Genomic DNA, 13,332 nt, shown 5'->3' with positions numbered 1-13,332 from the left:
GTAGCAGCTGCTCCTCTCATCCATCCATCTGATCACTTCTGATCTGATCGACTGATCAGTTATTCGTCCTGTGCCGCACAAACTGCTGCTGAGGACCAAAAACTCATGACAGGTTCAAAATGCAGTTCCTAAAATCCTAGAAATGTCCTGAAATCCTAAAAAAAAATCTTAAAATCTCAGAAACATCTTAAATCAGGCAATGTCCAAAAATAAATCTCCAGATATCATAAAAATGTCCTCAAATCCAAGAAATGTCCTAACATCTCAGAAACATCTTAAAATCTCAGAAACGTCTTATAATCCTAGAAAGGTCCGAAATCCCCAAAACATCCCAGAATCCTAGAAACAACTCAGAATCCCAGAAACGTCCCTAATATCCCAGAAATGCCCTAAAATCTCAGAAATGTTCTAAAATCCAAATCTTAGAAAAGTCTTAAAACACAATAAAAGTCCTGAAATCCTAGAAACGTGTATGGGGCTGCTGTGACTGTATTCACTGGATATACAATTATTCTTATTTATTTTCTCAGTTCAATGTAAAGTTCACAAGATGTTGAAGTTTGGGTGTCTCTGCGTCCGTGAAGACACACAGAGACAGTTTGAGACGAGGCGCCGTCCTGCAGCAGAAGTGTCTCTTTAACAAAGACGCAGAGAAAACATCAGTCGTCTTTCGCTCCGTCCTTCAGATTAAAACTGTGAATGACGGCTTCATGTTGGCTCAGACTAAACAGCTCTGATAGGATCTGCAGAGCTGAGCTGAGAGGAGGCGGCGGCCTGAGAGAAGGTCGTCTGTCCTGTTATCGGGTCCCTGAGTCTCTGTGCGCGTTAAATTCTGCTGCAACTGCAGACAGGAAGTCAAAGAGCGCTGAGAGACGGACGCAGCGTTGAGATTGTGAGGGATGTGTTGACGATTAAGCAACATTAAAAACCTAAAAGAAGCTGGCGTCACTCAGCGTGGCGCTGCAGTCAGCAGCAGGTGCAGCGGTGCATTCGAGGACCCTCCAACGTTATTAGAGTTTGGAGTGTCGGCTCTTGAAATAACCAAGTTCACACGACCTCGATTACAGAGACATTTGCTCTCTCGGGTCAGCTGGTCTCCTGCAGAAATGCTGCGTTCAAGAGCAGAGATCAGCAAGCAAACCAGCTCTCGGAAATCAGGACACTTGAGTGATCTGTTGTGATTCTCAATTTTGTGTTTTTTGTCTTGATTAACCCTTGATTGGACCCTGGTCCACGCTGTTAACTTCCAAAATAGTGACTCAAAACGCCACTGACTATCTTTAAATGGTGTTTTTGCAGCATGGACCCTGGTCCACGCACTCAGTCACAACTTCCAGTTCTGACTAAGCTGACTGGCTGCAGAGACCTTTGACCTTTGACCCGACTGTAAACCATCATGACGAAGCGTTTCCTGTCCGCTGGGACGAAGCGTGACTCCGGGAATCAGGCCGGAGGGACCGAGCTCGGAGAGGAGCCGAACTGAAGTGTGTTACAGCAGCGTGGGGGGCCCTCAGGGGGGCTGGGGGGCCCTCAGGGGGGCTGTGGCCCCGCTGCTGCCGAGACTCTGTGATTTTCTTTGCTCAGGAAGTGATTGGAGGCCCCAGGGAGCGCAGAGGGAGCAGAGCGGGGGGATTTCTATTATTATAGAGGGCGCAGAGTCTGTGAACAGCACAGATGCATTACAGGGACAAGCAGATGCATGCAGGGTAATTTTAGCCCTGCTGGGCGGGAGGAGGAAGACACGGAGTAAAAAGTGACTGCTTTCAAAGCAGAGTGAGGGTAAACAGATAATTAGGGCGCAGACGTGCGGACTGATTTATGCGCCGCTTGAAACGTGATCGTCAGGCCTTTGTTCATCTTTTCCACCTGAGTTTGTGACGCAGCAGTCGCAGCTTCACGTCTGTTTCAATATCCACTTTTTGTTCCCTTTTTTCCTTCAGATAATTTAATTAGAAGATAAAGATTCAAACTTTTTAGGATTCTTTTCTTTTGGCCACACCCCCAATCAGTGATGTCATTTGAGGGGTTTTACCCCACGGCGGGGAAATCCCCTCATGTGACATCACAGGCAGTTTAAAGTTTGAACTCTGACTTTGTACTTTTCAGCTGAACAAAGAAAAATATAATAATTATAATTTATTATTTTACAACTTAAAACTGAACAACTCCCTTCATAACTTAAAACTTTATTTTACATCTGAACAGTTTATAATTTTACAGCTTATTTTACAATTTCTAATTTAACAACATGTAACTGCGTTATAATTTACAGATAATCCCATGACGGAACATTTTTACAGCAGAATTTTAAAACTTAATTTGTTACTTGTACCTTTAAATCTTTTAACTTTACATTTAAATTTGCAACTTATAACTTTACAACATACAATATTTGCAACCTATTATACAACAAAAAACCTTGATTCACATAACATATAACTGTACTTTAAAACTTAATTTATTTCTTAGAACTTTTAACTTTACGTCTTAATTTACAACTTTTAACTTAAGTTCACAACATTGTTTTTTCACAATATTTAACCTATTAAACAAAATATAACTTTAAAACTTAATTCACACAACATATAATTCTGTTATTATATTATCTATTAAATTCTTAAATTTCTACTTACTTACATTTTAACTTTAAATTTACATTTCTAACTTATAACTTAACTTTACAGCTAATACTGTTACAGGTTAAACACACGTCTTCTAACTTCAGTTTACAACCTGAAGTACAGCTGATAACTTTACAACTTAAATCCCGTTGTATCATTTAACTTTGCAGCGTAATCTGAAGAGAGTCGCTGAAGTGGAAAGACAGATTCTCATCTCTTCCCCCGCAGCGTTTCCAAGTGGTAGCTTATTATTTTTGGCACCGCCAACAAAACCAGATATCTGTGTTTCTCTGCGAGCCGAGCTGCTGCCAACAAACAGCTCACCCAGCTTCCTTTTCCGGTTACTTCAGTTGTTCCGCCGTCCTCCTTTTCCTCCGCGGGGATGATAATGCAGAGAGCCGATGCTCTCTGAGGTCTTCCGGGGAAACCTGCGCCCGTTTCGGTTGTTTGCTGGTTGATTTGCTTCCTTTGTGCCGCAAACGAGCCTCATTTCCCCAAAGAGATCGCACGAGGCTCGGAGGAAGCCGTCTGAGCGCCGGAGCATCATTATTCCATAAACATCACATCCTGCACTCAACACTGACTTCATAATGAAGAGTTAAAGCCCAAAAAACTGTAAGAACCTGTTTAAAAACTTGTTTAACCCTTTAAAGCTGGAGCAACGTCACTTTTGTTGTGCTGCTTTCAGACGCCTTTTTGCAAATATTTAAGCTGAATTCGGAGCAGTCTGAGTGATTTCTTTGAAAAACAAACCAAAAAAAAGCAATGAGAAACTTGGTAAGAAATGTTCCACAAACTGCAGATTTGTAGATTTAGAAAAATATTTTAAATATGTGTACGATATTTTTCTTCTCTAGATTCTTAAAAAATATGTTACATGATTTTTAAAGTTTTTAAGTATTTTTTCCAGTTCATTTCCTCTTCTTCATTTTTTAAAATTAAACTAATTTTCAGGTACTTTTTGCTAATTTCTTGTATATTTTTGACTCATTTGTTCTTTCTTTTCTTATTATTCTTATTCTTCTCGTGTTTTTGAAAGAAATCAAGCCGGTTTGCTCAGGTTTCAAAGGGTTAAGGATCAGAACGGGATCAGAAAGATGATAACATTTATGAAATAAAGCCCTTAAATCCACAATAAAAATCAAATTATTAAAATCAGAACATAAATTAATCAGGAGGCAGATACTCGCTCTGACTGTCCCTGCAGCTGATGAACACTTGGACACTCGAAGGACAAACGCAGCTCTGGACATTTTTATGGGACTCTGTCTGAGACTGTGTGGGCGTTTTTGGCTCTGACGTCCCTCTGCAGAGGTTCCTCTCAGCGATGGATTTCTGTAAACCTGCAGCTGCGACATAAACAGCCGGCGGCGCTTTAATTTACAGCTCTTCACTCCTCACAGTAAACCTGCGAGCTGGGAGACGGTCCAACTCCAAACACTGCGAGACAGCTCCCCAAAACAGAGCTCAGCCGGACACAGTCGCTCTGCAGCGGGACGAGTCACGTGTCCGACTGTTTAAGGTGCTTAAAACTTAATGAAATCTTTGATCGCCTCACGTCCGCCTTAAATCACAGAGGACACGATCGCAGCAGCGTTTTTGGGTGTTGTAGTTTCAGATGGCAGCTGAACGTCCTCAGACGTTCGCTCGCTCATTGTTCGGGTTGTTTTCGTCTCTCGGACCTGAGGCGCTCCACTGATGTGGCTTCTTACTGTTTGAAGCAGGTTTTTTTCTGCTCTGGTGATTATTTTGGAGAACACGATGTTCCTGATTTAATCCCAAAGACGACACAAGTCTCGCAGACGGAGACCTCCAGCAGTCTGTTTCCTGCTCGCTCAGGTTCATGTTCACCCCCCCGGCCCCCCCAAACCCCCCGGCAGCTATAAACTCATAAAAACTGGATGAGGCTCTGCAGCAGCGGCTCATCAGCAATGATAAAAGTTTTTCCTTACATAAATCATTTCCTCCTGATTAGAGCTGGATGTTGTTGATATCTACGGCGGCACATTAGGGCCATTGTAGATTAAAAAAAATAATGAAAAAGGAGGGCAATATTTTGAGGAAATCCCCCGCAGAATTCAAGATAACTCTGCAAAAAAAAACCAAAAAACAAAAACAACCTCTAAACTACTCTGGCTACTCTCTGATTTTAAAAAGTTGTAATTTTGGGAGAAAAAAAAACAAAAATGTGAGAAAAAAGTCAGATATTCTCGGAGTCTATAAAACAATTCACAAATTTCCAAAAAAAAAGTAGATATTTTCTGAGTTGTTAAAAAATGAAGAGAAAAAAGTTTGATATTCTCTGAATTTATAAAGGAATATTTAAGAAAAACTCAAATTTATGAGAAAAAATCCAGATATCCTCTGAGTTTTTAAAAGTGGCAATTGTGAGAAAAATGAAAAACAATTGGCGACTTTATTACAGTGATTTGGGCAGATTTAATAAAAGTCTCCCTCGGCGTGTTTGTCTCTGCGGTAAATCTGTGATGAAACAGGTTTGAAGTCGTGAAACGAGTCTTTGAGGGAGTTTTTTATATAAATGTTTTGACGTATTTTCTGTGAAAATGTGACTCTGACTTGAAGGAAAAGGTGAATTTTTGTTTTGTTTCTGGCTGTGGAGAAACGTGAAAGCAGCCTCTGACTTCAGAGTTTAGCCTCTGCAGCTGTGGAGCGTCTGTGGGGGTTTGTGGGGGTTTGTTGGGGGTTTGTGTTGGGGGTTTGTTGGGGGTTTGTTGGGGGACGACACTCTGCTGTCCTGCTGGGACTCTTTGTCTCTGATAATGAGGGCTGTTTTCGTTTGTTCCTGACGTCCCGGTGTGGTGACACGTCTGGGCGGGGCGGCTGCTTCTTTGGTGGTCTTTCGTGAAGTCTTCACCAAACACACAGATGTGAGGTGGGGGAGGGGGGGGGGTCTCCCTCTGATGAGATCTGGAACAGTGCTGATGGTTTTTCGGTCTTAAGGTGGACTCCTGGAGTTTATAAAGTCTGGCTTAACTGGTCTCGTCTGTGACTCCACGTAAAGGACTAAAGGACGACCGATATTGAAATTTTTTTTCGGGGACGGTATTATTAATTTAATATTAGTTTATTATCAGATTATTAGTGGTTAAAATAACCGATATTTGGATTATTTGTGCATTTACAATAAGAATAAAGATCTGTCCGTCAGTATTTAGGATCGAAAATATGACAAACTGTTGTTTAAAAGCCTTTAGCAAATGTTTTATCAAAACTTTCAACATAATCCACAGCGATTCCCTGCAACCATGCCGACACTTCTTGGCTTTCGTTTTAATTAATTTTATCGCCGATCATTAAAATAAAACGCAGATACAAATAATCTCAGCAAAATGCCAAATATCGGCTGTATGTGTTTGTATTGCAGCAGCATGGAGGACTGCGAAGACTTTGTTTACCTCTGGCTGATTCGGTCTCTCTTTAAACTCGCTGCAGACTGGCGGCATCGATGTTTCAGCTGCTGAACGACGGACGGTAATGAGGGACCCAACCCCCCCGCACGTCATTTTAAGACATTATCGTGTTCATGCAGGTTTAGTTTTGTGTTTCCGTCAGTGCCGATCTGAGCCGATTAATATCTGTTTGACTGCTGCAGAGTCATGTGACCCCGAGTGTGAATGCAAACCTTTGTGGATACATTAAAAAGCCGGATGTTTGCAGGTTTTTGTGCAGCAGAAAGAAAAGACGCTCATGAGGACGGTCATACAGGGTCATACAGGGTCTATCATACATGTTTTATTAAAACAAAAGCAATAATCTCAGGACTTGTTCAACTGATTAATTAACGCGTTTTTATAACATAACTGACAACTTGACTTTTTTCTTTTAAATGTTTTTTTTGTCATGAAATCTTTTTTGCATTTTTTCCCTCAAATAATTTGTGCAAATATTTTATTTTATTTCTTATTTTTTAAACTTTTCTTTGAAAATTTCCTAAATTTACACCATTTATTTTGACTTAATTTATGTGACTAAAGATTTCATTTAGCAACTTTACTCACTACAAAAAATACAAACTTACTTTCAAAGTAACTAACAAGTAACAACTGCTCAATAAGTGTAAAAAACTTATTAAAAAAAGAATCTTTTCTAAAGAAAAAATGTGTACCTGAGTCCTTTAAATTCACTGACATTTAATAACCTGTTAGAGCCGAGAGTGACTGAAAGACATGATGACAGGACAGTCCTGCTCAGCATTTAACTATCTCTGCCTCCCACCTCAACTCCCTTCCCTGCCCCCCCCCCCCCCACACCCTTCAACCACCACACACACCTCGCCCTTCCTTTGCCCCCCCCCCCCCCTCCCCTCCCTTCCTGGCCCCCCCCCCCCTGCCCTCCCATCCTGCCCCCACTGCACCCCCCATCCTGCCCCCCCTCCCCCCCCTTCCCCTGCCCCTCCCCACCCCCCCCAAATCACACACACACACACACACACAACAACACACACACACACACGCACACACACAGTTTCATTCAAGGCTATATATGGCAATAAAAGACATTCGAACATTTCACTTCAAACACACAAGACGGATGTTTACAATATTACTGAAATATATAAAAAATACATTTTTTTGTTGTTGTTATTGTTAACCATTAACGGAGAACACAATTCTAAATTTTGAGCGTACTTTTTAATGAAGGTGAGCTGTAATCAGGGTTTTACGGACTGCCACACTAAAACATCTGCCACCAGGAATATGTTTGACCTTTTTTTTGATTTTTGGACACAAACATACAAACCTTATAAAAATGCAAGATGTGTTAAAGGACTGTCGGAATTTCAACAATCCAACAATAATTTACGTTTTTGCAGTTTCTTGCCGTGATAAACGGTGTCATAATTGTTGACTTTTATTGATGGTCATTTCTGAGAATGTGTGGTCTTGAATTTTGAAATTTGCCTCAATGTCCTGGAAAAGTCTTATATATAAGGTGTTTGGTTAATCACTGCGCCACACAGTTGGAGCGCAGGGCGTACTCTGGGCACAGATGGAGCAGCAGAACATCAGGAGCAGTGAAAGTCAAACTGTTTATTCTGCTGCATCTAAAAGTTTGCCTCTACAGAAGACTCTTATCTCATCCATCAATCTGATCAGATCAGATCACAGTGAACAGATTGATAGATCAATTACTAACTCTACTGAAGAAAAAAAAACAAGTTTCGCCCGCGCTGCGTTCACGGACAAAAACGTCCAAATGTGAAACTTGTAAATCTAATCGCAGGTCTGTGAGGCGTGTTGGAGTTCAGTGAGACTCTGCAGACTTTTTATCACCTGCAGCTCTTATCGATGCGGAGCTGGAGCCGACACACACACACACACACACACACACACACACGCACACTTTAATCTCCTCTCGTCCAATCAGAGCGCCTGGCCGGCAGCTGCTCTGTTTATCAAACACAGAAGAAGAGATTAAGGTGATATCAGCAGCATCCTGCAGACGCTGTACTGAGCGCGCTCACACCGCGCCTTCAGCTTTACCTCCTCCGTGTTTATTTCTACATTCCAGCTGTGAGTGAGGTTTATTCCCGCTGAAAGTTTCCAGATGCTGCGAGAGATAAGAGGTGAGCTCAGGTGTGTGTACAGCGTCCGTGTTTCCTGCTGATACCCAGAGGCCCGCTCATGTGTGCAAACCAAACACACCTTTATGGCCGCGTGCATTCCTCTCTATAGGAGCAGTTACACATTAACCGCCACATTAATGTGTAACTGACCCACTTTACATCCGTGGCGTTCACGCTCGTTCTGCTCGCAGTCCGTAACAGCCGAGGAAGATTAAAATTCCTCTCAGGTTTATAAACACAAAGAGCAGCAGACAGATTTCTAACGAAGCTGCAGAAACAAACCGAGCAGACGGAAACCAGCTGGATCCTGGCCAAAGAAAAAGTGTGCTGATCGGCCGTTTAGTCAAAAATTAAAAAACATAAAAAAGAAAAACAGTGTGAGGCTGCTGCTTAAACACTATAAAGCCAACCCAAAGAGGGTTCACATGGTCATGAAAAACCTGGAAAAGTCATGGGATTTGAAGATAACAATGTAGGGCCTGGAAAAGTTTATAAAAAAGAATCAACCCTGAAAAACTTGGAAAAGTCATGGAATTTTGTTTTACCAACATGTATAATCACGCATGACATGTTTGAGGGCTGTCAGAAAAGTGAAAACCCAACAATAATTTCCGTTTTTAACCGTTTCTGGTTGTGGTAAATGGTGTTATTTTTGGCGATCTTCAAAGAAAACATGTCTTCCTGCAGGCCAAAAATGAAAGAGAATTTTAAAAAAATGGCACAAATTTTTAGAGAAAAACATGCCCCCAAAAAAATAACGAAAAAAAAGAAATCAGCCAAATATCAGTTATAGGTCTCATTAACTTCTAACAATGATATAATATTGGTACTGATTGGTCCTGATAAATCAATATTGGTCAACCCTTAATGATGCTGACGATGATGATGATGACAATGATGTTTACGATGGTGATGATGATGATGGCGATGACAATGATGTGGACAATGATGATGATGATGACAATGATGACGATGTTGACGATGACGATGTAGACGATGACGATGTAGACGATGATGATGATGATACGACGATGATGACGACGATGATGATGATGTGGATGATGACGATGTTGACGATGATGATGACGATGTTGACGATGATGATGATGATGACGATGATGATGATGATGATGATGTGGATGATGACGATGTTGACGATGATGATGACGATGTTGACGATGATGATGATGACGATGATGATGACAACGATGATGATGATGATGTGGATGATGATGATGACGATATTGACGATGATGACGATGACGATGACGATGATGATGATGATGATGATGATGATACGACGATGATGACGACGATGATGTCAGATACCTCTGGTTCAGAGTTTGGATGAGAAACGTAATCTGCGTCGCGTCTCGTCCTGCAGCTGTTCGACTCACATAATCTGATGAGCTACTGCTGATTTTTACCGTCGGACAGATTGAAGCGTCGAGCTGCTCAGCGACTCCGCGGTGGTTTGAAAAGTGCGGCGGTGGTCTCTGCGAGGCGGTGCCGCCGACCTCTGACCCCGGAGCGAGCGGACTGGTCCTGTGTGTGGGATCAGAGGAGTCTCGTCAGTAAAACTGTTTCATGTTCGTGGAGTTTAAACTCTGCTCACATTCCTCACATTCTTCCCTCTGATTCGCTCCGTGTTTTCATCCTTTGACCTCTGACCTCAGCACCTGCTCTCTGAGGCCCCGCAGAGCTGCACGAGACGCCGCTGCGGAGACGACGCTCACCGCGTCCGCACCGCGTCAGAGAAAGTGGAATTATTGTCTCGGGCCGACCAAAACTTTTTTTTTTTCTAAGATTTTTTTGGGGGCCTTTATTCGGCCCGGACAGCTGAAGAGTGAAAGGCGCAGAGAGCGAGGGGATGACCTGCAGCAAAGGGCCGAGGCTGGAATCGAACCCGCAGCCACTGCCACGAGGATGTAGCCTCTGCACATGGGGCGCCCGCTCTACCAATTGAGCCACTGGGCGCCTCAAAACTGGACTTTAGATATCCACGTCAACATGTTGGTCCCACAGAAATGAATCATATTTCTCTAAGTCGCAGCAGCACGCTCAGATAATTCGCCTGGAAGTGGATTTCTGCGTCAGTCGGACTTTGACCGGACGCGTGCGTGCTCCGAGTCACTGTGCCGGCCTCCTCGGTGGTTCGGGATCGGGACTGTTTGTTATTTATGAGAGGGGAGGGGCTGCTGCAAAACATTTGTTTTTCCTTTTTTTAGGTAATTTTCGTGTTTTTTTAAAACTTTTTTGCTTATCTTTAAGGTCATTGCTTTTTTGTAGGTAATTAGGTTTTTTTTGCTTGTTATCGGACTTCTCCCCATGTTTTAGAGAGAAATCAAACTGAATCGCTCTGGTTTCAAAGGGTTAATAAACACTGACGACAAATAATTTTGAATGTTTAGTTTCTGCTGGAAAATTCGGCATGAAAATGAAGTTTCTTGTATTTTAACAAACCGCCGTCCTGGAAAAAATATCAGAAACAGTATTTTTTTGATTTGAATGAAACTTTAATCCTAAAACGAAAACTTTTCTAAAACTCTAAAACTTCCGTGTTTTTTTTTGTGAATAATGAGTTTAGTTCAGCTCACAGTAATCTGATTACTGAGGTGCGTGTAAACGCAGAGCGGTGACCTTTGACCCCTGCTCCGCTCGGCAGCGGCCGTGCTGTCAGCGGCGTCCTCGCCGAGGATCCTCTGCAGATGATGTTCTGCGTCGGGCCGTGCCCACACGTTCAAAAGTCAAAGCGGCCATTGTTCGTTCCTCCGGAGAAGAATGCGATGAGGTCATGGGAGGAAATTTAATTGGTCCGTGCTGCGAGCCGGCTCGTTCCCCTCGGACCTTCACCCCCCCCCATCCCCCCCCCCCCCCTCCACAACAACTGTAAACCCCCCCGAGCTCCTCCCACCCTCAGGCCGACCCCGAGGCTCCTGGAGGAGGATTCACAGGAATGCACCGTAAAAAAACGACAGTCAGTCAGAGGAAGAAAAGCTGTCAGTTCTGTGCTGAACTGGTTCCACTCGTTCCCACTTTCCTCGTGTTTCGTCCTAAAACGAAACCATCTACACCATCAGCCAATCACACACAGTTACCGCCTGGACAGAAATGTCCTGGTGTCTCGTACATGAAGTGTCTTCAGCAGCTGCGTCTTTACATTAAAACCTACGGTGTCCTCTCTGAGCTCTTGGAGGACGGCAGAGCTCATGACGTCCTCTCAGGAGTCCTGTTTGACGATCCCGCTGTCTCTCTCTCTCCTCCTCCGTCCTAATCTGTCCTCCTCAAGGACGTCTTCCTCCTTAAAATAATCTGTCTCCTCTCCGTGGGAAGACAAACATCTGCTTTTCTGACCTCTGAGTACAGAGAGCAGGTCACAGGATTCAAACCGAGCACACACACACACACACACACACAATATATATATATATATATATATATATATATATATATATACATACTGTATATTAACCCTTTAGGGACTGTTTGTCCTGATCATATCCCAGACTGTCAGCAGCTACAGCAAATAAAAACTTTGAATGTAGTTTATTGAAAATATAGATTTTTTCATATATAAACATTGTGGCATCAGGACAAAAATGTGGAATTTAAAGGGAGACTCTGAAAATCATATAAATGTGTAATATTTTTATAGACTGATTTTGAAAAGCAGAGCTGTATGAGTGTGAGTATTTGACACTGCACAAAGAATAATAATGTATAAAATGAATGTTGCTGCTAATCACTGACATATCTCATATTTTTAAACCTGAAAACATCGCAGCATCAGGACAAAAACTCAGAATTTAAAGGATTACATTTCTGAAAATGAATGAATATGTGATATTTCTGATTAGGACTGATGTTGGTTTAAAAAATAGAAAATCATATTTTGAAAAGTGCATTTTGTGTGCAGAGCGACACGAGTGTGTGTGTGTGTATGAGATATTGAAGCGGACCCTCAAGGGTTAAACACTCACAGGTGACTGATTTTGTGTAAAACAGATCTGAGTTCAGTGGAAAAAAGCTTCTCAGTTCACTTCGAGTTATTAAACCACTTGTTAATATAAAACACGCGTCACGTCCTGCAGGGTTTTCTCGCTCTGCGTGAATTTGTAGTTTCTTGAAATGAATATCCGATGAGTCGCGTGTTTCCGCCGTCGGTACTCTGCAGTGTTTGTCACACTTCGTACTTTCTGTGACTCTGAATCTTTCCGTTATCTAACCGTGCGGCGCTGATGGAACGAGCGTCTGGTCTGCTGAGGTTCTGTCCTCCCGACGCGCCCCGACACGTCGCTGCAACGGCGCTCTGCAGGTCTGATGACAGGACGGACGGCGAGGACGAAGAGCTGAGACAAGACGAGACAAGACGAGACATACGGGACGCCACAGCTCAGTTTACTCGTCTGTAATCTCTTTGTTTCCTCTGGTTAATATCCGGAGAAGTCACTCCGCTGTCAGAAAAACAGAGACATCAGACTTTAAACGTCTGACGAGGCTTTGGAGAGACGTCATGTCAGAGTGACTCCACCAGAGAAGTTAAGCTGGTGACGTCTACGGAGGCTCAGAGAGGCCATGTGGCTGTCGTTTTTTAAGTCTTGTCATTTTTTACGATCGCAGCATTAAAATGTTCTGTCGTGTCATTTCCTCTTAAAAACAAAACCCGATTAGTCTGAAAGTGAAACGTTTGAGATGCCTTTCAGTAAAAAGAAAAAAATACTTCTTTGCACAGCACAAAGACAGCGTGGTTTTGGAAAAAATAAACAAAAAAAACGTTTTGATAAAATAAGAAATGAAAATGATGATATGATCATTTCATATTATCAGTTTTCTTGTAAAATCAAAACAATCCTAAAATAAATTAAAGGTAATTTTATTTCAGTGGTTTTGTTTAGTTTTTTATAATCCCACAAAAATACCTTCTTGTGATAATAAAAATATCTTGAGAAACCTTTCATTTTCTTGTAAAATTAAAAAAAAACAACGTAAAGTTGTTTTATGGATCTTGTTAATTATTTCAAGTCTATAAAATGTCATTTTAAAAAAAATCACAAAAAAAGAATATCTTAAGAAATGTTTTATTTTTGTTTAAAATTAAGATACTTTAAAAAAGTATTCAAGTAT

This window comes from Plectropomus leopardus, chromosome 12, assembly GCF_008729295.1.
Source record: "Plectropomus leopardus isolate mb chromosome 12, YSFRI_Pleo_2.0, whole genome shotgun sequence".
NCBI lineage: Eukaryota > Metazoa > Chordata > Actinopteri > Perciformes > Serranidae > Plectropomus > Plectropomus leopardus.
Note: the sequence above shows the minus strand (reverse complement) of the source record.